This window comes from Myripristis murdjan, chromosome 6 (genome assembly GCF_902150065.1).
Source record: "Myripristis murdjan chromosome 6, fMyrMur1.1, whole genome shotgun sequence".
Lineage (NCBI taxonomy): Eukaryota > Metazoa > Chordata > Actinopteri > Holocentriformes > Holocentridae > Myripristis > Myripristis murdjan.
The window spans coordinates 29,283,934-29,311,532 of record NC_043985.1 but is presented as its reverse complement, the minus strand read 5'-3'; the positions used below and the strand labels follow the sequence as shown (position 1 = coordinate 29,311,532).

General features: G+C 43.4%; 1 protein-coding gene and 1 long non-coding RNA gene across 2 annotated transcripts in view; one reads left to right on the top strand and one right to left on the bottom strand.

Annotated features, from left to right (window-relative positions):
• The window catches only part of cdh13 (cadherin 13, H-cadherin (heart)), a 278,706-nt gene that overhangs the window by 133,696 nt on the left and 117,411 nt on the right, over window positions 1–27,599 (top strand). The gene's annotated exons all lie outside the window — the stretch shown is intronic.
• Window positions 22,881–24,497, bottom strand: LOC115361191 (uncharacterized). The gene is made up of 3 exons (XR_003928396.1): window positions 24,317–24,497; window positions 23,262–23,438; window positions 22,881–23,178 (listed from the first exon to the last, which is right to left on the bottom strand). It is a non-coding gene; the product is annotated as an uncharacterized LOC115361191 (long non-coding RNA).

Genomic DNA, 27,599 nt, shown 5'->3' with positions numbered 1-27,599 from the left:
GCGACTTCATCCTGGAATCAGCAAGTTTTCCACTGAGTCAAGGCTGCAGGCTGGATGACTGATGCACCAATAACTCTGTAAATATAATCTATAATCTAGTGTGTGGAAAGGAAACGGCTTGAGCACAAAGTTGATGTCATTTAGCTCAATTCCTGCCTGTAGACATTAGTGAGTAGTACGCAGTGATGTTAAAACCTGCGGTAATCATCACACTTTATCATGTTTTAGATGGGTCCTTGTCCACTGTATTGCATGGTGTGGCTCTACTCAGGGTACTCAGATTACGATGAATTAGCATGCCGGATTAAGGTCATTTTCAAGTTTTGTGTGGTCGCCCGTAAGATTGCCACTTACTATTAGTACAGTTTTGCTTTCACTAAAAAAAAAAAAAAAAAAAGACTACGATCCGGTTAGACTACGATCATAATTGTAATGACTCCTATAGCTCAATGATGTGGACGACCGCAGCTCTTAATCCAACTCATCTATGCGTTCCTCTCTGGCCCCCCCTCCCTAACAATCTGCAAGAAATGATTTTAGCCTCGGGACGTTTAATTTGGAGAAGTGAGCGATTTTAAAACGCACGGTGTCACAAATGCGTCTAGAATAAACAAAGCCGAGGTGGCAATGGAGGAGATAAAAAAAAAAAAAAAAAAAAAACGAGGGGGGATTCAAATATTGGCTCATTCCATTTGCTATGCATCCAAGAAAAAAAAAAAAAAAAAAAAAACTTCAGAGACCTTTCGAAAATTCAGATGTTAATCTGGCAGCGTTGAGAGTCCTGACTTTCTGCGTGTCCTAAGGAGGTATTGAAAGGGCAGCGGAGAGAGGGAGGGAGGAAGGAGGGGACGGGTGGGAGGAAAAGGACAGGAGGGTGAGATCGGGGAGTCGAGAGATGAAGGGGATTGAAAGCGAGCGAGGGATGCAGATGGAGGGAGACGGAGGGCGGAATAATTAGGGTGAGCCTCGCGATTGCTGCTGGGAAGGAAAAAGTCTACGCTAAGTGGAAGTGAGCATGTCGGTAATGTCAGGGAGGCTCTGGTGACACGATCCTGTCATTAGGCTTAGAGAGAGAGGTTCAACACTCTCTTACCTCCCCCTTAATGGTGCTCTCTCTCCCTCTCTCTCTTTCTTTCTCTCCGCTCGCTGTCTACCTCTCTCACTCATCCTTCACAAGCCGCTCCCTTAGCCCTCGGCCTCTCGCCTCTTTCGACTTTCTCCGCTCTCTCTCTCTCTCTCCTCTCCTATTTTTCCCCATCCTCATTGACCCGAGGATACCAAGTATTTGTCAACAGCTCTTATACTCTCCAGTGAAACTCCCCCTACAATAGCCCTTCAGGCGAGAATTAATTTCAGCCCGTCTCCATGAGAAAGCACATTGATTGGAAAAGTTTGTTGTTGTGTGCTCAATACTTTTTTCTTTTTTTTTTTATTGTTCCTTTTCCCATGCCACTTTTTTTTTTTTTTTTTTTCTTCTCTGATGAAATCCAGCTTGGTTTATTGCCGCTGCTAAAGGCAGACACAATGCTGCCGGGGCCCATCTCTCTTCAGGTGACCATCTTTAACAGCCACAATGTATAGATTCCACCAAAAAGCCATCTTCACCTTTCCCTCGGTAAAGACATAGATCAGCTGTCGGCAGCCGGGATTTGTGTTGATAGTTTCTTTCTGCTGTGGAAGAGAAAACGAGAAAAGGGAAGCCGGCATTGACACAAATTGCGGCGTGTGTGCGCGCGCCGAGGTCATACAGTAATTCTCCTTGTGGAGCCCCAGCTCAGAGAATCTGTAAATTGGATTTTATTTTGTTAAGCCCACTGCCCGGCGACTGTCAAATAGGGAGTTAAACGTTCTGTCTTTCCACTTTCAATTGAATCTAGTTTAATCTACTTCTATCCAGCCTGAGCCAGAGTCGGAACTGAATGCTCTCCAACTAGCAGCATCCTCCTACCATTCTAGTTTCCGAGGTGCTATTCTCCCTGGACGCGGACATAAAAAAAAATAAAAAAATAAAAAAATAAAGATGGTGTGTGTTGTATTTCAATCTTGGATGTCTGCTTGCACTGTATTCAGCCCAGAGTCCCACAGGAATCTGCATATGCCCGGGAAATACGGCTTCGGTGGTGGACAGATTGTAAACAGATCAATGTGGACGGACAGCTGCAGTGTGTGTCTCAATACCCTGAAGGGAATAACTTCACTGACCTTTTCGCAGTGTGTTGTCCTGCCACATAAAGTTAAGAAACTGATCAGACCGGTTGTTTCTCTGACGTGTTAAACACATGCCTCTCGCGTTTTCAAATCTTCATTTAATTTTCACTGGTGTATATTTTTCAGCGTCTTTTTTTTTTTTTTCCCCTCTTGTATTTTTTCCACTATAAAGTGTTGGCTAATGAAATGTGATGAATGACTTGTGATGGCGCTTTATCACTGCTCCACTCCACCACATTACCATGCTGCCTGGCATAAATCCTATCCATTATATATGTGGCAAAGGAACAGCGAGCACATTATAAACTACACCCATAAGCTTCACAATGAGCCCACAAAGGCTCTTTATAATGTCATCTGTGCAAAGGGCAACTATAAGGCAGAGACACAGAGAGAGACAGAGAGAGAGAGAGAGAGGGAGAGAGAGAGAGAGAGGGTGTCCCTGAAGACTTGAGAGACAATATCCATGGCTCGGCATGCTTGTCGAGGTACACCGCGCACCACACTGTGAGACAGTCACCACCAAAACTTCCTCTGAAGTTTGTTCAGCGGAATGGAGTCAATATTTGACATTTCCTCTAAGTATGAACCTGGGAACGGAGGCTTGTGTGTAAGCCTCAGCCCGGCTGTCAGGGGGGGGGACTCGGCGGGTTCTGGCGGCAACCTGCCTTGATGAATGTGTGTCTGATAAGTCCCGCGGCCTCTGGGCCACCAAGATAAGAGCAGCACCCTGACAGAGGAAAAAGAAGCAAGTCACTCACTCACTCGCCGTGTACACATTTCTGCTCCACGGCTGCTATTTTTCACACACAAACACAAACACAAACACAAACACATGCACAAATACACAGCGCCTGTAATCAGCCCGGTTTGCACCTGCAGCCACCTTTTTTTTGCCACGGAGCCGAGCACCGGGGGAGAAATCTGATTATCTCCGTTCCATCGTTGGCCGGGGGGGACTTTAATTGCGAAATTTTGCGCGAGAGAAAATGAAAGCAAGGGGGGTTACACGGGAGGATAAAGTGAAGGATTACAGGCAGACGTAATCCGCGAATAGAGGGAGAGCGGAGAAAGGAGGCAGTGTAGTGAGAAAGGCTGTTTAGCGGAGGGGGTCATTTCTAGTCATGCTCAGTCGGATGGTGACATGGTGAAATTGCCTCTTATTTCCCGTCCTCTCCCCTCTCTCTCTCTCCTGCCCTCTCCTCCTCTGACTGCAAAATCAATGATCGACAAACATGCCACATTCTCCCAGTGTGCAGTTATCCCAGGGACACATGATGGAGATTAATGACGGGGATTAATGGCTGTAAACTGCCCTCCAACAAAGGAACAGCTGTATGTCTACTCATCGGCAGTGTTGGGAAAGTTACATCCAAAATATGATAGATTACTTATTTCTGGCTGGATTACTGTGATATATTACTCGTTAAAAGTAAATTGTTGCAGTACACTTGTTATATTAGTTGTTATATTATTTTAGTATTACTCTAACTTGTGCAGATATGTCCAACAGGTCTCTTCTACCTTATTCTTCTAACACGACCCTACATGAAGATTTATTTATTTTTTTTTTTTTTTTTAAATTTATTTATTCTTTATTTCATTCATTTATAAAAGAAAAAAACAAAAAACAATTTAATATAAATACAAACGTTCCCAGATCTTGAATGAAAGGGAGCAGAAAGAAGAATAATCTTATTTAATCTGCCCCTTTATCCCAAGAAATCCGGTTACAAAGAATGTAATTTTAAAAAAACAACAACAAAATAAACAAGAAATAAAATAAAATGATTTAAAAATGGCTGCGCATATTAAATGAACAAACAAATAAATACGTAATGAATACGTAAATAAAAACATAAACAAGTGAGAGTGCCATAATCGAAACTCCTGAAAAAAAAAAAAAAAAAAAAAAACTAAGCAGGACATTGATGAGTAAGCGAACTTATTTTGAGGGGCTTCGCTTATTAAAATGATAATTAATTTAGTAATTGTAATTAAACGTTGGCCATCATGTAAGCCCAAACAGCTTGCAGTCGGCACTTCAGCATCATAATGAACAGGCTGCGGCGCTCAGAAATAATTAACGGGCCAGGATCTCGTCGTGGCCGACCTGCAAGGACGAAAAAGCCGCGCGGCGTCCTAATCCTAATCCGCAACCGCCGAAAGTCACGCCCGTGTCTCATTAACAGAAGATTCCCAAACGAGTGTTCAATCATTGTAGTCCATGTTAACTTGTTACCCGCCAACGCTGGTTGCCGGTGTCTTAGTTTGTGAAAAATAAATGACGAACGGGAAAAAAAATGACGTCTCCAGATGGCAGCGGCCGAACATACAAGCCTTTTCATTCGTTCATGAACGGCTACCATGAAGCATCCACAGCACAGCGATGCTCCATATGTCTTCACCACGGTAACCAATTGGGCTGTCAACAAGAGGGATTGGGGCCCACACTGTGCACCCCCTATCTCCCTAATGTTGGGAAAATAAATGATGTATTAATCATTGCATTGCTGTATCAATTGACCACCTGAAGAATGACTAGATTGCAGGAGCCTCTCTCCGTCATCTCTCTCTCTCGGACATGGGGGAAATTATATTCTCAGCGAGAACGAAGGACCTAGCCGTCTACCAATTTATGCTCCTGTAGCTATGGGAATTACTTATCCGCCAGCTTTGCGTTCGTCCAGGTGGGTGTAGTGCAGTGCGGGATTGTTCTGCAAGAGCTTCAATGAATGGGAACACACACACACACACACAAAAAAATAAAAAAAGACAATGTGCTGTCGTCTGTAAAGGCCAATAATCTCCTCAGCTGGCAGACGAGTGTGAAGGACAAGGCTGCTGCGGAAACTTGGACCAAGTTGGGAGACTGCGCCGAAGTCTTCATCTGTCCTTCTACCGGTGTGTGTGTGTGAGAAAAAAAAAAAAAAAAGAGAAAGAAATCCCAAGCTAAGAGGCGAAACGGAGGCAGAGGTTGACAAAACACTACATGATGAATCGGTGTGAACTCGCGGCTCGTGTCTCAGCGGACTTCCCCGAATCAAGAGCGAACAAGGGAAGAAACATTACCCCCGCTTCTTTCTCATAGCGGTCCATCAGTCAGTGCCCCCGAAGTTCAATTCCCACGCTGACTTGGAGGGATGCTTTCTCGTGTTTTTATTTATTTGGATTTATCCTTATTATTTTTTTTTTTTTTCTTGGATTTATGGTCACGGAGAGAGAAAACATTTCATTCCAGTTCAGTGATGGCGGGATGGTAAATTGCCGTGTGCTGTAGCTCCTTTTGGCTTTGTTTCATCATTGTTTTACAGTGTTTTTTTTTTTTTTTTGCACCATAGGCAGTTTGCACCCTCCCCGAGGTCTTGTCGATGACTTTTGATAGATGAGTGCAGTCAGCGGCACTTCATGCTGTTTGATTATTAGTATTTATCTTTTTTGTTTTTAGATGTTTAAGCGACTTCTCTGGCGGCTGGATGGAGCCACAATCCGGCAATTTGACAAAACCGTAGACTGATGATGGTTTACGAGCCTTGCGGTGTTGCTATATGGCAAATGGAATAACAATAATAAGTTATTTATGATATTCTGAATAGCTGCGAGTCATTAGTAATCCATTACGTCAAATTTTGCACTTGATTCATAAGGGACGAATACTGCTGTCGCGCATAATTTGTATGCCATCACTCAGTTGAAATGTGTGTATAGTTCTTACGCTATAAATTATTTGTCAGCAAGCAAGATCTAAATGCTTCATCAGTTGTTTATGGATGTTATGTGTCTCTTTGGCCTTTACTTATGATTCGTAAGTACATTTGTCTCACTCACGTTAATCATTTGTGAAAAGTTTTTGCAGCCCTGACCTGAAGTTGAAATTGTTCGCCTTTTCAGTGGGTTGCTAACTAACCTTTCTACATTTTCAGGCATGTAATTTAATTTAGAGGCTTGCAAGTAAAGAAACAAATAACGACAAATGATTTGCACCTTATTAACTTCATACCTCATTTATGAAGCGGTTTGCCATGATTTGTTAGTGAATGATAATGTGGTAAACGTCTTTGTGTACCAGTAGAACTGCAACTGGGTCCAGATTTACGCTGCACTGTGCCTGCTGCGGAGTAAGGGTGAGATTTGACTTATTTTGGTGCAAACTCCAAGGTTTGTTTAAATCGTCGATCTGCCCACACTTGGGATTTGGACGGGCCGTGCAGCCACAGGCGGCCGCTGAGGGTTAGGAGGGAGAACACGGACGAGGGAGGCTGAACTTCTGGCTGATCTGCGGGGCTGAAAGTCGAAGAAGTTGCCGTAAGACAGAAAGCGTTAAGGAAAGCTCGAACGGCGGTGTTGGACGGCGTCTCTGGTTTGGACGGCTCTGATTCAGCGTTGCAGACCTCCAGGGTTTTTGACCGGCAGTTTGCAACTCGTGACTGTCGGCTGTTCAGACTCACAGCAAGATTACTGGCAGCAGCGTTGTTGATACTGTTAACATTTTATCGATACCAATACACGGGGTGGAAAGAATACAAAAAAACAACAACATCCTACTCAGACAGAAGCACGGTTACCTTGCCACAAAATGTGCACCCTGCAATAAATTTGATTTAAAATGTTGCTAATGATAAAATAAAGTAAAATTATTTAAAAAATACTCCTTAGAAAGTACAAGTGAACAAGAAAGAGGCTCAGTTATAGAAATGTCATTAGTTACTTCCTTTGCTGATACCATAATTAATATTGCTTCCTGATACTGATAATTATTGATGCTCTGCTTTGTTAATTTGATATATAAGCTAAGTATAAGTATAAGCTTCTTGTGTGATTTTCCTCCACCCACCACTAGTTATTGCTTTTTTGGATTCTAAGTTGATGCTATGTTTATTAATGTTAGGTACTCCAAAAACTTTTTTTTTTTTTTTTTTTTTTTTAATAAGAAGCAACAAAGATCAGGTAACACTTTAGCTGGAGTGCAGTGTTTAGCTTGCTTGGATTTTTTGAACACCTTTGCCACCACTCGAGGAGGTAACGGCTGCATCTTCGGTAACATTTATTTCTGTCAGAAATCACTCATGTCAATAGTTTCATTGCGACTGACAGGGACTTTACGACGGCGATGCAGTTTGACTTGGTTCTGCTTTTTCGGGGCGCTCGCTGCTGCAGTAATAAAGCATAACAGCACTCGGGATAAAAGCGTAGCACACAGCGAGTGACTGAGCAGGGAGCGCTGCGAGATAAATCCCTCATGGGAATAAGCCACAGAGAATAAACTCCCCTGGGATGGATGCAGTGCAGAGCGCAGGCAGCTTGGGTGGCGGTGGCTGAGAGCACATTGAAAGCAATAGCAGACGCAGCGGTGTGTGTGTGTGTGAGAGAGAGAGAGAGAGAAGGCCTTGGTGTGTGAGATAAGTGGAAGGTCAGGTATTGGCTGATGACACTGAAGTAGCTTTGCTCATGGACAGAAGGGCAGGAAGTCACCTTTAAGTTGTGGTTAGCAGCTGTTACGTCAGTTGCTGCCCATAGAGCGGCGCCTGGCCAAACTGGGGTACAAAGGTACAAATCAGTGCATAACACAATACTATTTAATGTAACAGTCTGTATCAATAAGAACAAACAACAACAAAAATATTTCAACAACAGATGTTTTCCTTAAAAAAAAAAAAAAAAAAAAAAAAAATAGCATGCAGACCCTTGTGGTTTCCAATAAAAGTAACTTTAACCTGAAATGAATTCATAAATCTAAAACAATAAAGTGTCACGAAATCAATTAAAAAACTATTTCAACAGAATATGTTTTCCTTAATAAATAAAAGTAGCTTCAAGCTGAAATTAATAAATATCAAAATGGTAATGTCTACCGCTGGAAATAAATTTGACATTTTTACTTCCGCAATATACCCACCTGTGAGTGAAGCTCAAGCCTCTTCTTTTTTTTTTTTTTTTTTTTTTCCTTTTGCTTGCACTGGATTCAAATGGTCTTTTCATGGCCGTCTCTTCACCTACGCTGCTGCCCGGCTCTGAGCTGTGATTGGTCAGATGTTGGTTGTCAGTCATTATGGCGATGTGTGCGCGTGCGGCCCTCGTGAGCGATGGCTCGGGGGCCTCGTGAATTGCCGGCACCGGGGGACGCTGCGTTGCACAAATATGCACATGAGGCCCCCGGCACAACATGAGGCCCCGCACACAGCACGTGCTCTGCGTTTAGGGAGCGGCGGCCCCTGTTGCTGCCACTCACTGTTACATTTTAGCATCATCTGCTGAGAAAACACAGGAGAACAAGGTAGTGTTGCTAAAATTTAAAATTAGAAACGTTTTCCCGAGTGTATGTGGAATGCTCTTTCTCCATATGTCTTAACGAGAGCTGTTAAAGTTAACGCCTTCACACATGCAATTCACTCGAGGACTGCAACTCATTATTAAAAAAAAAATAATGCCAATTAACACAATGTTAAACTTTGGCCTACTTTTCCTCTCTGCGGCCTGCTGGATGGCACGTTTTCCTCCAACAAGCTTCTGGAGAGAAATAAAGTCGCCCAGACAAACTGCAACAATAAAATGTCATTCTGTCAAAACACAGTAAGTTTAAACTATCAGCTAAATGACAAATCTGTTTCTGCTAGAACTTGCAAAAGTAATATTTGTACTGCGAGCAACGGTGCTGTCAAACCACACCGGTGGAGTGTGAACGGGTCAAATCTGCCAAGAGCAACAATCCTCATCAAAAAACACTGTACGGCAGTGAAAGGGTCACCCAGCAAGTAATTTAATACATTTTCAGTATGTGATTAATTACAACTAATCCACGAATTACCTTGTGATCAACATGGTTTAAAAAAATTAATCGATCGACAGCCCTAGTCTTAACATGAGAGTCAGTGTATTGGTTCCAATGCCCGTAATAAACTCTGCAGGGTGATAACAGGTAAGAGGAACTTCTGCAGAAAATCTAAACGTTAACAGAATAATAACAGCTTGATTATTTGGGATTCTGATTACTTGAATTGAGAAAATGTAATGAATCTGAGCAGCGTCGCTTTGTAACGTGTCACCCCCTTTGTTGCTGTTTCATTTGTTTCCTAAATTTAACACTGTTGGACTTGTTCGTCATGTTGTCTAAGTGAAATCTCGTGCAGCAGAAACTTTGCTCAAGCAGACGAAAAAAAAACAAAAACACTTCACAGTTCCAGATTAACACCGCGCCGGAGTTGCAAGTGTTTCATCAGGCTGCTGCTGTCGACCCCTGCTGTCCTCTGAACTCGCTCATGCACAGCTCGGTCGTCGTGTCGAGGTCTCGCCGAGGACGGGATTTAAGGAGAAAAGGGAGATTTCAGGGCAGCCTCGATGAGACTGCAGTTTAGGCGGACGCCCAACTGCGGCAAAAAAATATCTGCCCATGTTTACCTCGATGTGATGATATTTATCATGCAAATGATCCTCACCTTCATCCCCGCTTCTTCACAATTCAGACTCTAAAGCGGCAGAGGAGTTGATTGATGGGTCCATTGCATTGAATTTGCATAATGGACTGAAATCGTTTTATGTAGCGTAATCCTGATGTAAATCCAGACAGCCACACAGGTACACAGCCCCACAGTCACGTTGACTTGTACCCTGCAGTGAAGTACAAAGACCCCCAGGCCCCGTGTCTGTCCCCGTGTCCTCACCTGCGAACACTTTTAAGGACACCCAATAATGCAATATTAATCAGCTCGGTCCTTACGCTGCAGCATGGCACATTCCTGCTGAAATGAGCTAATTCCTCTATTAACCCTTATAAGGTATTCGGGTCTGTGGGACCCGTTTTCAGTTTTTAGCTTAAGAAAAATGATACTAATAATTATTTTTTCAAACTGATATTTATTGGCCTTGGGTCATTTTCTGTGAGGAACATGAATCAGAAAAAAAATTTCAGTTACCCCCCCTGCATACCCCCTCTACACATTTATATTACATATAGGGTCTTCGGGTCCACTGGACCCGGACCTAGTGAAAGTGTGTAAATCATAGATCCTGTGCACCCTCATGTTCCCTTCCTCCTCTGTGTGTGTGTGTGTGAGTGTGAGTGTGTGTGTGTGTGTGCGTGCGTGTGTGTGTGTGTGTGTGCGTGCGTGTGTGTGTGTGTATTGTGTGGGAGAGAGAGAGAGAGAGCGAGTGCGGGAACAGGTGCACACTGTGGGTGTACCTGTTCCCGCACAAGGTTGCAACATTGTTAGAAAATTGGAGTACCCAACACTAACTGCACCCACATTCCCACACATTTCACCCTCTGTCTTGCGGGAACCAATCTCGGGGACCTGACGCTATAGATAGCTCTGTCAGTGTGGTGCCATACCACAACTGATCAAGATGGCAAAGCGATTTTCTGTTCAGACTGCCTTACAACTGATATTGGAAGAGAGAGAAGGTGATGATGATGATGCAGAGGAAGAGGTTTCAGAATGTGAGGATCACAATTCTGAAAATTCTGTCTGACACTGAGTTTGAAGAGGAGGATGAGTATCAGCCAACTCAGAAGCGTAAAAGAGCCTCTGGACCAGCCCTTCAGCAAACCAGGACAATGTGAGCAGCCAGGACCAGCCCATGAGCAACCAGGCCCAGGACCAGCCCATGAGCAACCAGGCCCAGGACCAACCCACGAGCAACCAGGCCCAGGACCAGCCCACAACCAACCAGGCCCAGGCCCAGCCCATGAGAGGCCAGGATCAGCCCGTCAGCTGCCTCCCAAACGCAAGCGTACCTCAGCCAGCCCCAGGGCCAGTGGTGAGCAGCTTCAAAATGACAACATATGGATGTCAAGAAATGGCAGAATTGAATGGTCTTCGTTTTCAAGAAATGAACCGCCCCGCATAGCTGCCAATGTGACGAGTGTTAGTAAAGATCTTTATCTTCTCATTATTCTAGATTGTGGCCAGTAACAAAAAGAAGCGCTGTGAGGTGTGTGGACCCAAGATGGACAGAAAAACACTATACATGCACCCAGTGCAAGAAGTACATTTGCAATACACACACAGTGAAACTCTGCACCTATTGTATGGCATAGTCTGGTATGAAATGGCTGTGTTCAATTGGGCTAATGTGTTGTTCAGACAGATTTTATGTGTAAATGTTAGGTTACATTTCTAATGAAATTCAAATAAAACACTAGTTATGAAAAAAAAACTGCCTTCATTTGTACATTTGCTGATTATTTTCTAGTTATGCCTGTTTTATGATAGATTTTCTTATTTTGTTGAATTTTAATAAAAAAACGAGTGTTATTTCTATTCATAAATGTGATTTTACAAAGGTAAAGGGAAGAAATTTAACATATGTATTGTTTATATTACTTGCAATTGGGATGAAGTAAAGATCTGCTGAGTATTTTAACAAAAAAAGTTATGATTATGTTGAATTAAAAGCCCCAAAATGCAACGGGTCCACCAGACCCAGCAGGACTCCCTGTGTAACAAAAAAACGAATACCATATGAGGGTTAAATTAATTAGCACATTTTAATTAGGAGTTTCTGTTTTTACTCAATAATCTAATAATGTGTGAGACTGTGCGTGTGCGTGTGTGTGTGTATGTGTTGATAGTTATTGGGGGCTATAACAGGCTGCTCCTCTGCATGTCATTGTAACAACATCCCATCATATCCTTTCATTTTCTGTCATTGTTTGAAATAACGCCTTTTTTTCCCCTCATTATGTCAAGGCATGAATAAATACTCGAAGCTCATTTTGTATCATGCCGTGTAAATCTTCAGTGTGACAGATGTGCTAATGGATTTTCGGGAGTAAGGAGGTCCAAGCGTTTGTAGCGTGATGTGCCAAGGGTTAATTTTAATCAGTGGCACTGGGACATGGACCAAAAATAATCCTATCGGCCACTGATTATTACGAATTATAATGTGAAATGTAAATGCAACATGCACGGTGACGTCTTAGATACAGCATCATGATTTCCTCTTTCTTAAAATATCTTTAGGGGAGAGTGGGGTAAGTAGTGCCAATTTTTACTTAAAGTGCCTTTAAAGCGAGGGGATTACAGTAATGCCTCCAACTAAAATATGGACATATAGTTTAGGATGTTGTGCATCCCTGGATCTTATATAAACTGTTTTAGAAATATAGCTTTCAAAAAAAAAAAAAAAAGTGGTTTTGTGGCACAACTTGCCCCCAGTGCGGGGTAAATTGTGCCTTTAGAGAGAATACACTGGGGTAAATTGTGCCATGGATAATTGAAGTAAAACAAAATGATAATGCTATATAAAAGCAAAACGAATTCAATACAAAATTATTTATTTAACATTTATTTATTATTTTAACAAGATCACAGGCCACTTTTCTATAACAAGGCCGAGCGCCACATGAACACATATCCAGAACAAAATAAAAATTCCAAAATGAGCACCTGCAAATCATCTTCATCTGATTCTGAATAGTTTTAGTGATCAAGAAGACAATGTACAATAACAATAAAATACAATAAAGTAATATATAGTATATAATCACAAGTTGTGCAACTGGCACAACTTACCCCAGGCCCTTTGGCACAAATTACCCCAAGCCCACCATTTTGAAAAAAAATGCATCCCCCAGCTGTTTTGAGCTAACATCATGCTAACTGTATAGACTCATGGTGTAGCTTACTAAAGTACTAAAACCTGTGTGAACTGTTTTCAAAGTTTTCTATAATTGATCAAACACAGCAATCAAAACACCTTGATCATAGAAATTTTACTTTGGAGGACAAAAAAACGCTTTTTGAACTGATATGTGCTTTCCTCTCAAGCCATGTGTCTCCCTTCTTTGCAGCATGAGTGAAATGGATGCCTCTTCAAAAATATGTGGTCACATGACCAACTTCTTCTATGGTTTTCTAGATAACAGGGGTGGCACTACTTGCCCCTTGGCACAAATTACCCCACTCTCCCCTACATGATTATTAGAGCTGTTTCAAAAAGTGCATAAAAAGAAAAAAAAAAAAAAACTCCTCACTACTATCTCCGGCTTAATTTGTAAATAATATTCTCCCTGAGATAATTATTCCTCAGCATCTAAAATGCATTATTATGTGATTTCACACTGTTTGTGCATTTTCAGTCCTGAGCATTAAGCCATCACAGATCGTCGTTAATGATGCGCTGTGATGATTTGTCTTAAATAGCAAAGCTAATCATGTTTATGAGGTGGAGATTTGGAGTTTCGCTATCAAGGGTTTCTCAAAACTAAGTATTTCAGACTCAAAACTTAAATTCTCCATATGTATACGAACAGTGTGTGTGTGTATGAAGAAGGGTGCTGCTGCAAAAGAGAGAGGAATGCGCGAAGAGGCCAATTATTTGACGCTATATCTCTCATTCTTCTAATCTTCTGTCTTGTGCGTTTTTCTGCGTGCGCAACACGAGCCGGGGGAGTAAAAGCCAAAATGGGCCTCTAATTAGTAGACATCTACTCTTAGATCCAGCCTAATTGGATGACTATTATGAAATTTTCATGACGGCTGTTTAGAGTCGGGAAAGCTGCCACATCCACAAAGCCGTGCACGTCCTTCCCGTGCGGTTCACTCCGGTGCACCCGAGCGGACCCGCCGACTCCGACTGCAACGCCGAGCGGAGCGGAGCGGCAGCAGGCCGGAGCTCAGCGGTTCACTGTGATTGTTTCACACCATAATTAGTCCAGCAGCCTTGCTGACTCTCATAGCTGAATGGCTGAGATGAAAAAATACCAAAATAAAAACAAGAAGATGTAGTCGTCCTCACTGGGCCTCATTTACTCATGTGCGCGGTTAGATTTCATCTTTGAGGAGTGTTTCCAAAAATATTATGTCAGGGGTATTTTTATTTTATTTAATTTTTTTTTTACCTGAATTTGTTCTTTGCACAGATCAAAATCTGTTTGTATGTGGGGAAAAAAAGAGGTTTAGAAAGTTTTATTCTCTGTGCAAAGTCGTTACAGACCTCATTAACAACAAAATGTGCATTTGTAAGCCTGCTGATGAGCTATAATAACAAAACAATATGAACAAACAGCTTCATCTTAACAGTGACAGACGGTTCTCCTCAAATGATAAATGGACTGCGTTCCTGTGCTCTTTTCTAGTCTACCAACCACTCAAAGCGTGTTACAGTGTTTGCCTCACATTCACCCATTCACACACACACACACACACACACTATTGGCCGTGCACGGTGCCAAGCCGCCCATCAGGGAACGGTTTAGGGGTTCAACGTCTTGCTCAAACGCGCTCTCTGGAGGAGCTGGGGATCGAACCGGGACCACCAGGCGACCGCTGCACCTCCTGAGCCGCGTCGCCTCCAGTGGACACACGTTTGGTTGATTGATCAAAGTGATTGATGAGGATATAAAGACCTGTGAGTCTGCAGCCAAACCCAACCATGGCACATCTGCTGCACTTGGAGCCGCCTTGACAAACAGAATGCATTACAGTTTATTTTAGAGCGAATAAATGGCTGTTGATGCACTTGGGCAACTTTCCTGGAGCAACAAGAGACCCAAAAGGTACCCGGCCCGTCTCTCCCGCCTGCTATCGCCTCCCTGGCCACCGGGACGGCCCAGAGGGGGATTGGTGAGCAGGCGATAGATCACAGCTATCCACCAGAGACGAGCTCCCGAATGCGGTGGACGGTATCATTACGCCGGCACCATAATATGTCAGAATCCCTTATTCTGCAGCAGGGCGGAATCAAATAAAAATAGATTTCCATGCTGTTTCGCACCTCCCAAACATTACAGGAGCACCGTCTCCAAAGACATTCCTCTGTGGCGCCGACCCAAACCCGCTCTGTGTACGCTCCCGCAGGCGGCCGCCGCGTTGTCGTAATCGATTCTTGTTTATGCACAGAGGCCGTGCGGGTGGCGAGTGAATACACAACTTATAAAAGTAGAGAAAAGTCCAACTTCATGCAAATGTGCATTGACTCAGTGCTGATCTGAGCGTAAATGTGTTCGTCATGTGATGTTCCACTGTGAAAACGGCCACATATTTTGGTTCTCACCAGCATAAAAAAATGAATTTTTCATTTACACACAAAAAAAAAAAAAAAAAAAAAAGGTCTTGGTTTCTTTGTAACATGCTGGCGATCGCAGGAAGTGGTGACTCACTGGTCATTCATTCAATCAATTTATTAATTTCCGACACACATGAAGGTGCTGTCAGGATAAGACATTGATTATGTTAATTTCTTTGGAATTGAATCCCTGACTGTTTTGAGTGTTGACCAATAAGAGTCTCTTCCCTCCCTCTGAATCGCCCCTGATCCGCAGATCTCTGATCAGCCCACGCGTCACTATTGACCGGCGGTGCTGGAGACGCATGTCGCATCGGGAAGTGAACGGGTGTTAAATTAGCCAGGGTCTCCACGGAAACGGGTTTGTCTCGGCGTGATAAAGGTTAGGCCAACATCGGCGTGGCTGATGACACGTCTGACCCGCAGACCTCAGGAGCTGGAACATAATAATCACACCGCCACGCTGAAAGGCCTCCTCTCTCTCCCACCAAGCGCTACAGTCGGAATGGGCAAAATTATTATCATACTTCATAAGGTAAGGTCTGAGATTAGCATCTGATGGAGATGCCGCTTGAATTGAATGTGTTCAACTTGGCTGATTACTGCCCACCTGTCAGCGAAGGCTCTAATTGTGCTCTCCCCCGGTGTTTTCCACAGCACCTTGCCCTCCGCCTGTGGCTAATAATCTACTTTGAGTTATAGCCTCCTTTTTTTTTTTTTTTTTTTTCAGCTTCCATCTACATATCAAACCAATTCTTTATCATTTCATCCAGGATGTCTCTGATGTTGCAGCATTATTGATTTCTTGCTTTTGTGTATGTTTTGTTTGCATCGCTGTCACTTCACCACTCATGCTTTTAAATTCAAAATACATGTGTGTTTTTCCTCTCACTTCCTGACAACAACACCTCCACTTCCATTTGATGTTTTTTTTTTTTTGTTTGTTTTTTTTCTTGGAGGGTCTCTTTGCCGTCGTCCTGCACCTTCCCAGGCGTGCTTTAAATTAGCATGCGACCCCTCAGTCGGCGCTCCTGTTACGTTGTCAGGGCGTCTGCCTGATGCCTAATTGACAAGAACTGGCACATGCAACCACTTTTCAAACAACTGGCGTTCGGCGTCAGAACCAACGCGTCCGAGGGCACGTTTTCATGTTCATGTTCACGAATGTTGGTTTTCGAAAGTGAGAGGAATTCAAGAATTGTGAATGAGGCCCGTTGTCCTTTTTCAGCAGCAGCCACCGGAGACTTTGCACGCTCTAATCACAGCGTCCGCATCAAGGGTTAAGCTCCTGAGGTTGGAGCTATTTTAGGCCAGTGTGATTCTGAATATTGATGAGTCAGATTGCCAGTACTTGGTGAGAATCAATCCAGTTGAAGAATGGGAGTGTCGGAGCTGCTGTGGCCGTGGCCAAGTTGTTGTGCTGCTCCTCAGTAGGCAGACGTGAGAAGCCTCCCTAAGCGCCTATCTGCCTGCATCTGTATTCCCGGCCTGTCGCCCAGCAGATGCTGGTGGAGCCTTAGAGTTGGGCAGATTTACATATTAGTGAATCCAAACAGGTGGATGTGAAATAAAGCATGGCAGGTCAACAGCCTCTCATGAAGAACGCCGTGGCTAGAGGGACAGTCATCAAGGAAATGGACTAGTAAGTTGTGTTCAGAACATCAAAGTACGGCAGCCAGTGTGTGTGTGTGTGTGTGTGTGTGTGTCCGACCTTGCGTTTAGCTCTTAACCACTCTGAGTGCCTGGAGGCATGCGGCGCACATTGTGAGCAGCCCCAAGTGAATAAAACTTCAAGCAACTCGTATTGTGTAACAGCAGATTGTGCTTTGCGTTGCTCTCCAACTAAAAAAGAAAAAAAAAGATGGTTTCATTAAAGTCACATTTTTTTTTTTTTTTTTTTTTTTTTGTAAAATGCTGTGTCGACTCCATCGTTATTTCCCAGAACCTTTTGGATTTCTAAGTCCATGTGCAAGTCCCTCACTGTGCAAGCCAGATGTGACATGTCTTGACGCAATTTGTGTCTGTGTGTGTGTGTGTGTGTGTGTGTGTGTCTCGGTTTAAAAAAAAAAAAAAAAAAAAAAACTGTTTCATTAGACTCTCAGAGGGGGTCCTAGTCTCTTACAGCTGGGCCAGCACACACTCAGCACAAAGATTAGCATATAAACTGAGCAGCACAACTTTTATAAGGCTGCCTAGACTTGAAACCGCTGATTTACTTATCATTTGTTTTATTTTTACCAGGCAAGTTAATGACAGCTCAGCAGGAGAGAAGTGGCCTCCTATTGGGCAATTTGTCCTCAGAATTAATAATCTTAGAGTAAAGAATTAGCACCACTACCACTCGTTTGGCTGCTTCGAGTAATTTGCTCATGAAATAAAAGCCTCATGACATTGGATTCATTTACGTGTCTTGCTTTTGGAGTTATTATTTCTGTGTCGGTTTTTGGATTGTACTGCGTGGGGCATTTTATCGAATTTCTGCTGTTACTGAAAAGCTGCAATCCGTGCAGTACATAAAATAAAGCGCAAGTGTGCATAGACATGTTTCACTTGATTACTCTGTAAAACATACTAAAGCACTTATTATGATCATGCTTCTCCTCTGTCAGATGTGCACCCTCGTGTAAAGGCGCTTTACAATCAAGCTCAGGATTTTTCAAAATAACTCTACTTATGCACGTTGCATTTGCACCGCCGCGTCTATTTTTCCGCCGAACACCTCTCTGAGGGCCCGCCCAACCTGTTACGGCCATATTTTGACAGCGGCAAGACTTTACATAAATGCAACTCCACATGGACCACTTAGCTGAGATAATAACAGGTCATATCTCGGCATTTCACTCATTAGGACGTCTTCCTATGCCTCTCCTCAACTCGGACGGTAAATTTGCATGTGTTTATGTGAGGAAACTGAGCGGAATGGGGGTGTGATGCCGGCATTAGCATGCATGAGCCTCATTAAATATGCACTCATCAACTCTCTATCTTTTTTTTTTTTTTTTTGGATTCCCTTTGCAGTAGTACAAATCACTGGTAATCAACTCTGGTGACATTTTCCAGCAATTATAAGCCAAGCTGTCCCTGTTTTAGCAGGAGCTGAAGACAAATCACCGCGTTTACCCCCGTGCGCCGCCGCGACAACATGTTAACACTTTCATGCCCGTGACGGATCAGGAGATTTACATGTTAAAAGAGAGAGAGAAATAAGGTTTACAGTGAACACAGGTGGGAAAAAACAAGTTGATTCAATAGGAGGAACAAAGGACGACGACTAAAGACAGCGCATTCTGCCTATTACACTTCAACATTATCGTGTGTGTGTGTGTGTATTCCTGTGTGCACTATGCATACTCCATGTGTGTTTGCTGCATCTACTGTATATGTGTTTGCGTGTGTTTCGTGTGTTTTTTGAGTGTGTGTGTGTGTGTGTGTGTAAATGCACTCTTTTACCCCGGCAGCACTCTGTCTTGCTCCCATTGAAAAGCGTCTCCTTGGAGAGATATGGTGAAACACACTTCAGTCGACAGACAGACTTAAGCTCTCAGTATGTGGTCCTGCCACTGTATTCTTTCTTTCGTGTTGAAAGAGCACTCCGGCAGTGTGGAGGAGACAAAAAAAAAAACACACAAAAAAAAAAAACAAATAGCAGGCTCTCTGAATGCAGGGCAACACTTTCTTTTGTGAAGCAAGCACAATATAATTGGCTCCAATGTTAAGAATATTCCACCCTAGATGATTTGACAGGCTTTCAGAGGAAATTATAGCACAGCGACGTCTTATACACCAGAGAGAGCACAGTATATATAGAGAGAGAAATGTTTTTTACCTTCCCCCAGCGCCGACTGACCATATGTATTGCGAGGGGGTTTTGATCAGCACCAGCGACTGGATCCGCTCCCTTTCATACCGCCGGGGCGTAATTCGGCGAGAGGCTGAGCCGAGCGGTGTGGGAGGAGCGCTCCTTTGAAATGGAGGGGAATCTGCTTGTCAAGGAGGCGAGCGTGGTAAACAAAGACAGCATGACCACCCCGTCAGAGAGCTCCGAAGAAAGTGGCGGCGTCATTAATATTTTAAGGCCGAGCTCGAAGTGCCACAGAGAAGCTCTGGCTTGAGCCGTTCCCTCGGTGATGTAACGGTTATTTTGCTCTAGGTTGTTTGTCCTTGTTCCCTTTAGAGCTAAAAAAAAAAAAAAAAAAAAACAACCACACACACAGCTGAGTATTGCATATAATTTTGCACAATACTGTATCCATTCTCCAACCTCTTGTATTGTTACCCCATTTAGGTTTAGGCACTTTATTTTCCTATGACACTCCATATACATTTTAACACGCGTTAACCAAGTGCATAGTGCTAATTATGTTTTAATACATGGAAATAGGAATTTTTAGCTAAATTAGTTAGATACCATGTGTTTTTGTTTTTTTTTTTGATGATACATAATTTTATTGTGAAATTCTCGCTAAAACCCTGCTCCACTTTGACTAGTACAAATGACTATCCATGCCTAATTGGATGTTAGTGCATGTGTTTACGGATGTAGCAGTCTCACTTAAAATAAAAACACACATATCTGAAAATGTAGGAGTTCAATTAGGTGGCTTACCCAGCTGATGCAATTCCTACAATTTAAGATAGGGGCAAATGTGTGTGCGTAGGCCCGTGTGTGTCTGGGGGGCATAACAGGGTTGCATAAAGTTTCTTGTGAGGGGAGCAAGAGTTGGTCCTCTGAATATTTCCTGAAAATGAAATATTCTTGAAATTAAAATGAGAGCGGCTAATGCTTTCACCCTGCTGTGCTATAGTTTTTGTTTTTCTGCCCATGCGGCAGGAATGATGACACCACCGCTCACACTTAGGAAATCCAGCGGGTGGGGGGGGCTCTGGCGTATCTGCCGGCGATGACAATTTTTAAACAGTGTGCAGACTCCGCCTACAAGAGGTGATGCCCACCGGCATGAAAGTGGAGCGCACCCACTCGGTTGATGTCGTTGCCAAGTGCTGAAGATATCTGGCTTTTCAAACTCACCTCCCATCCCTGCACAGTCGCTCCAAAAACTCCCCTGCGCTCCGGCTAATACAATTACTTTGTATAATCAGAAAACACCAGAGGGAAATCACCGCCTCGCTGCAGTCTGCGGCCGTGGATGTATGTTTTGGATGGCTTGGCGATATCCCACATAACGCTTGGCCGCCGTAAATTCAGTTTGACTTGCTGACAGGTTGCACGTTAAGACGTTTGAACGATTACCGATACAGCACCGCTTCCATTCTGTCACCATGTTTATTTATTTATTTGTGTATTTTTCTGTTTGAAAGCAAGATTTTCACAGGATGCTGAGAAACCAAGCAAGTCAGCATGTCCTCATTTCCATAAGCCATGACCTGTAACAAGGTACTCATTGCCAGAGGTGCGGTGTATAGTTGCACCTTTTTTTTTTTTTTTTTTATTGTCAGCTTAGGTGTTAGTGTAATCTTTCAAATGACTGCCAGATTTAGAGAGGTGGTACAGATATGACTACTGATAACTTTGACTGTAACAGTCATAAAATGATTTTTTTTTTTTTTTTAAGGTCGTAACTGTGATGATTCCTGCAGCCTCTGGCATATGGTCATGATCCCTGAGTTAATGGGCTGTTTTACACGTTTATTGATGCCGTAATGGCTCTGGTTATGGCCGTAGCTGAATAATAACCAGCAGCATACCAGTTACCCTCACTAACAGCCACCTGCAGGCAGACTTTTGCAAAAGAGAGATGTATTGTAGGGGTGTTTTTGTCAGTGCTTGTGTGTGTGTGTGTGTGTGTGTGTGTGTGTGTGTGTGTTTGTGCACATGCATACAGGGCAGAGTCCCAGGGGCTATAGAGAGATACACAGCTGCTACAGCTCTGTCACACCGCATGAAGCCAGGTGAGCTGACACTGGTACCAGATGAAAACTAATATCTGTAAAGCCGTATCTGTGTAATCTACCAAGGGCAGCAGGCTAGCAGGCGGGCAACCTGCTAAGCTCTTTCTCCACACTTGCTCTCAGACACTCCTGCAGGAACACACTTCAGCACATAAGAGGAAGACGTGCAAGACAGGAACTTGCACACGAAAACACCTTGGTTTTACATTGTAGCTTATTCAGCCGGTGGCAGTCGTGGCTGTACACGGTGTGAGTGGTGTCTGCATGTTTCTGAGTGAATGTAAAAAGAGTACAATTAAATTTATTCTAAGGTGCTAAGGAGTAAAAGTAGTATGATGATAAACAATATTGGGTGCAGTTTATGAGCAAAAAGGTGAGGCTGAGGCTCCATTCGCATAAGCATCAAGCATTCAAGCGTCAAGTTATTAAAGCTTGTGGAGGTAACTATTTAGAGCGGACTGACTTTCATCCAAAAATCTGAACTCAAACAGCTCAAACAGCACCGACCTGAGACTCAGCACCTCGTCCAAATCATCCCAAATGGAATTTCACAAATGAGATTAGAGCCTCGGAATGGATTTTCTTTTTCCTCAGTGTGTTTAGTTTGGATCAGACCGTCTGTGTGTATAATGGTGATTTGTCAGGATTATGAAGAAAAAAGTGACCTACACAAGCTTTAACTGGACTCATGATCTGTCTGCATACACACGTGCATATTTAGAAAACTGAGAACGCTTGAATGCATGAACAACAAACAGGACTCACTTGTTGATTTTCAGCGCTTTTTATACAGTATGTGCTTATTTCTAACTCTAATTCATCTGTTACCTACATATCTTCTTTAAGTGCAAATCAAACATTTCGATCTCTTTCATCCGTGCAGAACCCTGAAAAAAAAAAAAATGTTTTAGCGTCCAAGTTGGTCCGCAATCTGCCTTAGCTTTACCTAACATTGTTTTGTAAGATTCTTTTTCTTCCTTTTTACTTTTTTATCACTGAGCACAACCAGGCACGATCCACCACCTGCCAGTTGTCAGGTCCCATTCCTGTCCATACGTACACGCCCCGGCTCATCTGCACAGTAACTAGAGTCATCTTCAGCTGTCGCTTCCCGTTTGGAACAAAACTCAGCGCGACTCGCTCTCGCTCCCGTTCAGACTCCCACCCAGTGTGAATGTGACTGGATTAAAGGCTAAAATGAGCAGGAATAGCTGCACTTAGCTCTGAAGTTGAACAGGGCCTGAGTGAACTTAAAGTCAAACATAGCATCAATATGGAGAACTGGGTTTTGGTGTGCAGGTTAACAGCGTCTAGTCGTAGCACGCACATGTTTGTTGTTGAGTATCGCACTTCATTATCGTTTAAATGTTATCCATTACAGAGAGGAAATGAACAGTGACAGATTGTGGAACCTTTCACAATAAAAGCTCAATCAGCAAAGATGAGAAGAGGAAGCTGCTTCTGCTTTGTTGGTTATATACTTTTTGTCATTTCCAGATTTACAACTAATCATAAAGGTGGAATAAGTGTGTGGGGAAAAAAGGGGGGGAAATATCAGTGAGTTGGCCTGAGACTCGGGTGTCATAGTATGAGCTTATTCCAGATTTGTTAGTTGAGTCTGGAGGGTCTTCATTTCAATTAGCCCTCTGTAATTTTGCTCAATGCACCTTTAAAAGCATCTAGTTTGAACCCTGTACTCTCACCCTTTTATAAATGTAAAGAAAAGATACCGGACACATTTCTAAAAAAGTAACTCAGTCATTTTTATTCCCAGTACATTTTAAATGAGCTACTTCTTACTTTTACTTAAGCAGATTTTCACTGCAGTGCTTCTGCTTGCTGTTAGTAAAATATCAGCAACAGTATTTCTTCTTGAGTAGCGACTTGTAGTCCCCTTTACACCACAGCTTGTTAGTCCAGGGGTGTGTGGAGTGTGTTCATGCTGCAGGACTCAGCAGGCCTGGCCTAGCAGTGACACTGCCATGAAGAAGAAGCTGCTGTGATTTGCGCTGGGCGGCTCTGCCACACTGGGAATGTTTTTGTACCGAGGGTTTCCTGGGGAAAGAGACAAACACAAGCTGCTCTAACATCACAAAGCAGTCCAACATAAATACATATACAAATAAAAACTGACATACCCAAGCCACTGGCAGGCGTGCGTGCAGTCTCAGCGACGCGCACGCCTTTAAACATCTGCTCCCGTTCCCTGTTGTGAACAACACACAAATCCACATCAATAGCCGCTACCTGATGCGGCATTGATGTGTGCCACCGCTGATGTGCTTCTTCCTGGACTCTGGTCCTCACTCGCCGCTCTGTGGAAGCACACCCGCAGTTGGTCAGGTTTGTTTGGCCGGGGATAAAATGTGTGGACGTGGATAAAGGATGAGGCACACCGCAGAGACCGGCTGTGTGTGTTGTAGATATAATGCACAGGGTTTTTTTTTTTTGCCTGAAGGATTCCTGATGGACTCAGTTCAATTATCTTTGTACTGTACACTCTGCGTGGCGTTTTCTGCATGCCGGCCAATACAGCTACAGCGAGCCATAAAACATAAAAGGAGCAGCAAGAATCTAATCTTTTCAATTCAAAGCGTCTGCCATGTAAGGATAGAAGGGAAAAAAATGACTTTTTACATATATTTTTAACTTACATGGATCATCACCCCATTGCTACTATGCAAAAAAAAAAGTAATATGTAGTCATTGAGTCTGCTATTTTGTGGTAAAATCACTTTTCAACACTCACCGACTTGTTTCCAGATTTTTTTTAATCAAGGGTCACTTTATTGATCCTGGTGGGCTGGTCTGCCTTATTCTGCCTTCATTCAACACACTGCATATTTACTTATTCTCAGAATAATGCCAGAAACTACACGGGCAGATGGAAACCCAGATTTTAACAGTGACGATGAGACTAAATGACTAAGATTTTTTTTTTTTTTTTTTTTTTTTTTTTGCAGCGCACGGAGAATAAAGTGTTATCCTTCCATTTCGCTCTGATCTCTGAGATTTTATGAGCTTTATTTGGAAGTACTGAGGATCAGCCAAAAAAAAAAAAAAAAAAGCTGCATGTTTTAGTCGTTCCCAGAGTTGTTTTAACGTCCTTCTCATGATGCCGATACTTAACATCGGTTTTGTCCAAGTCAGGCACTTTTGATACTTAATTAATGTATCGATCTATAAATCTCACTTGTGTCTGTCCAGTTTTGCAGCGGATGTTGTTTCTTGGCTTTAGATGTTTGATTTCTTGATTGAAGGACATGGAAAATTCTCTTCACCGCGTCTCAGCACACGTGCACGAATGTACCTACGGAAACGCCTACTTTCCAAAACCACAAAGTCATTGTCCTGTTTCCACCGAAACTCCCCGCTCTTCACCTGAAATCTGCACACTCTCCGAACGGACGCCCACGCAGCTTCGGGGGCAGCCAATCAAACGAGTCCGGCGCATGATTAATTCATCCTAATTGGTGGGTGAGGAGGAATATTTGGACCCGGCACCCCGGTGGGATGGCCCCGCCACCTACGCTCCCCGGCGCACGCCACCCCCGTTTGATCTGCACTAATCTAATTAACACTTAAACAGGAACACCTGGGCTCTTCAGTGGAGGATCTGTAGCTGCTGTCGCGAAACACGCGCACACACGCACACACACCGGCGCGCGCGTGCGTGCTTCCCAGATGGGCCTTTGATAGCTCTGATGGTGGCAGGCGCGGGGATGATGATTGCACTTAACTCAAACACTCTCTCACACTCACAGGCACACAGAAAGACACTCACACACTTAACTACACACACACACATTCTCTTCCTCTCTTAGCGTGGGGGGGTTCATAGTAATGGGGTGCTATTTCAGCTCCCAATATACATCTAACTGGTGGGTAATTGATGGCGATTAGGCTGTGGTCTGATGATGCACCTGATTAGATTAGCCCCGGCTCTCGCTTTCTGCTCCAACTCACCGCAGCCTTAAACCCAACCTTGACCCCAATTACCCCCACACTCATCAGAGAGTGCTGGGGGACACTGGTGCTGCGGCAGCTTATCATCCCGCTACTAATTGGCCTGATGAGGCGGGATAAATATGGTCAACGCCGCAATGCAATTCCCCAATCAATATGTACACTGCAACAGCCAAAGAAGGAAGACGCAGGAGCGGCGAGGCGGTGAGAGAGAGAGAGAGAGAGAGGAGAGAGAGGAGAGAGGGGGGATGCAATTGTAGTTTTTCTCTTCTTCGTCATCGCAGTTTGATTTGCACAATCAATCACCCGTAAAACAATCATTTCTGTTGGTGCAGTGTCACCTAAGAGTGTGTGAAGCGATCTAATCTGCCCTGTATCTCACATCACAGTCACTACAATACACTCAGTGGCCTCTTTTTTTTTTTTTTTTTTTTTTTTTTTTTTTTTTTTTTTTTCTTAGCTGCGGCTCAGCCCTCCTCCAGACAATGACTCACGTCTAAATAAAGCACGCAGACGGAGCCGAGACGTTCAGTTACTGTTTAACCACGCATGATTTAAGTCACTTTGAAGATGGCATGATCGCCGGTGCCAGACACGCCGGCTCCGGCGTCTCAAAAAACAAAAATAAAAAAAAAACAGCCGCACTGTTGTTTAGAGTTTTACGGGGGTGACAAAACACTCAGTCAGACCGCCGCCCCCCGAGGGTGAAAACGCCTCGCCGGTGGCAGGGGTCAGACGAGGATGGCAAGAAGCGGCGCGCTGCAATTATGTTAATACTGCAACAAATTTCATCTGGAAAAGTCATTTATAATCTTGTTTTTCTTGAAACAAGTGAATAATCTGCCAGTGGGATGAGATAATCCCCCTTGTTTCTAATGGAGTTTCACTTGTTTTTTTTGGGTTTTTTTTTCTGGGAATAAGTATAAATATACTGAAACAAGGCAGAACAAGGCAAATCAAGACAAAAAAAATTATTTACCTTGGAAATGACACAGATTATCTCACCTCAGAAGCAGATTTTTTTTTTTTTTACATATTTTAAAATTTAGTTTTGAATACTCAATGCTATATGAAATGACTTATAGTAGATTTTTGCAGTGTGTAAAGAGGGGCATCTTACATTTTAACTCTTTGAATGATGAAGTTGATGAGCTTCAGCAGCAGAGGATCATGCTGGCTCCACCCTCTGTCAGCAAGAGGAAGAAGATGCGGCTAAATTAGGCACATTACCACCAAAATTGATGGATCATATGAGTGGAAAATACAGTTTTGACAGATGAATCATGGTTTCTGTTGCGAGCGACATGAATCCATAGATCTACCCCTGGTGTTTGCGGTGTTTCCCAACCCTGTTCTGCAAGTTTTTACTCCATTTTTACTCGCACACCTGATCCAGTGTCATGTTCAGGTAGATCTGTTTATACTGCACAACCAATCAGCATTGAGGTTCAGGTGTACCTCTTGGCACACACTTGGAGCATCGTTTGAATGTCACTTGTGCATCTGAACATTGTAGCTGACCAGGCCTGTCCAGCCTGTATCAAATGAGAACTCACAGCAGGATGATGCATCATGTCACGCAGCTTTACAGCGCACAGTCTCAAGATGATTCAGCGAGCATGACACTGAATTTAGTTTTACTGCAGCGGCCTGCAAAATCCCCAGATCTTAACCCGGTGCAGCAGCTCTGGGATGTGAAACAGATCTGGGTTTAAGAGGAGGAACATACTGCTGCACACGATGGCGGTGCCGTTTCAAAATCTGCGAGCTCTGTGAGATTGTGTCCATGCAGCATGTACCGTTATCCCTTTAGAGCATTTCTGCCAGCCCGCTGAATCCATGCAGGCCCTTTAAAGGGTTCAAGCTGCTCTGAAATCGCATCCGGCGCCAGCAAGGTGAGCCTGACAAAGCAGTTAGGAAAGCGTATGCCGCCTCCAGTCCAGTAATGTCAACAACTTTTGTCATATTGTACATTCTTGCACTTTTTTTTTTTTTTTTTTTAAGTATTGCACATTTTGCACTTTTTAAGAATTTCAAAGTAAAAACTCCCCAAACATTGCCTTGGTCCTTCCTCGCAACATCCTGTTTACCACCGGGACAAACTTTTGAGACTGTAAACCAACAAGAGCCCACAAAACAGTACCTGAGGGGGAGAAACATGTCCTCGCCGTAACAAATGCTTATGGGAGACATAAACACGAGCGTGCAGAAACGAGGAGGAAAGATGAAGAGAGAGAAATAAAGAAGTGCCGAGCCTGCTTGACAGCCCTCTTGAGCGTCAGCCCTGGGGGAAAATTGGGACTTGTTTTACTTGAACACACATTGAATGGCACTCTGCTTTGGAGAGGTTCTCTCCAGCTGAATCCTTTGATCTACTCATTTTGTTCTCTTTTGTGAAGAACGGGAATCACGCTTTCCTGACAGTTGTGCTTGTCAAGTCCATATTCTCCCAAAGCAGTATTTACCGCATACGTAGATCAGCTAGTGTTGTTATACACACAGTGTAATCC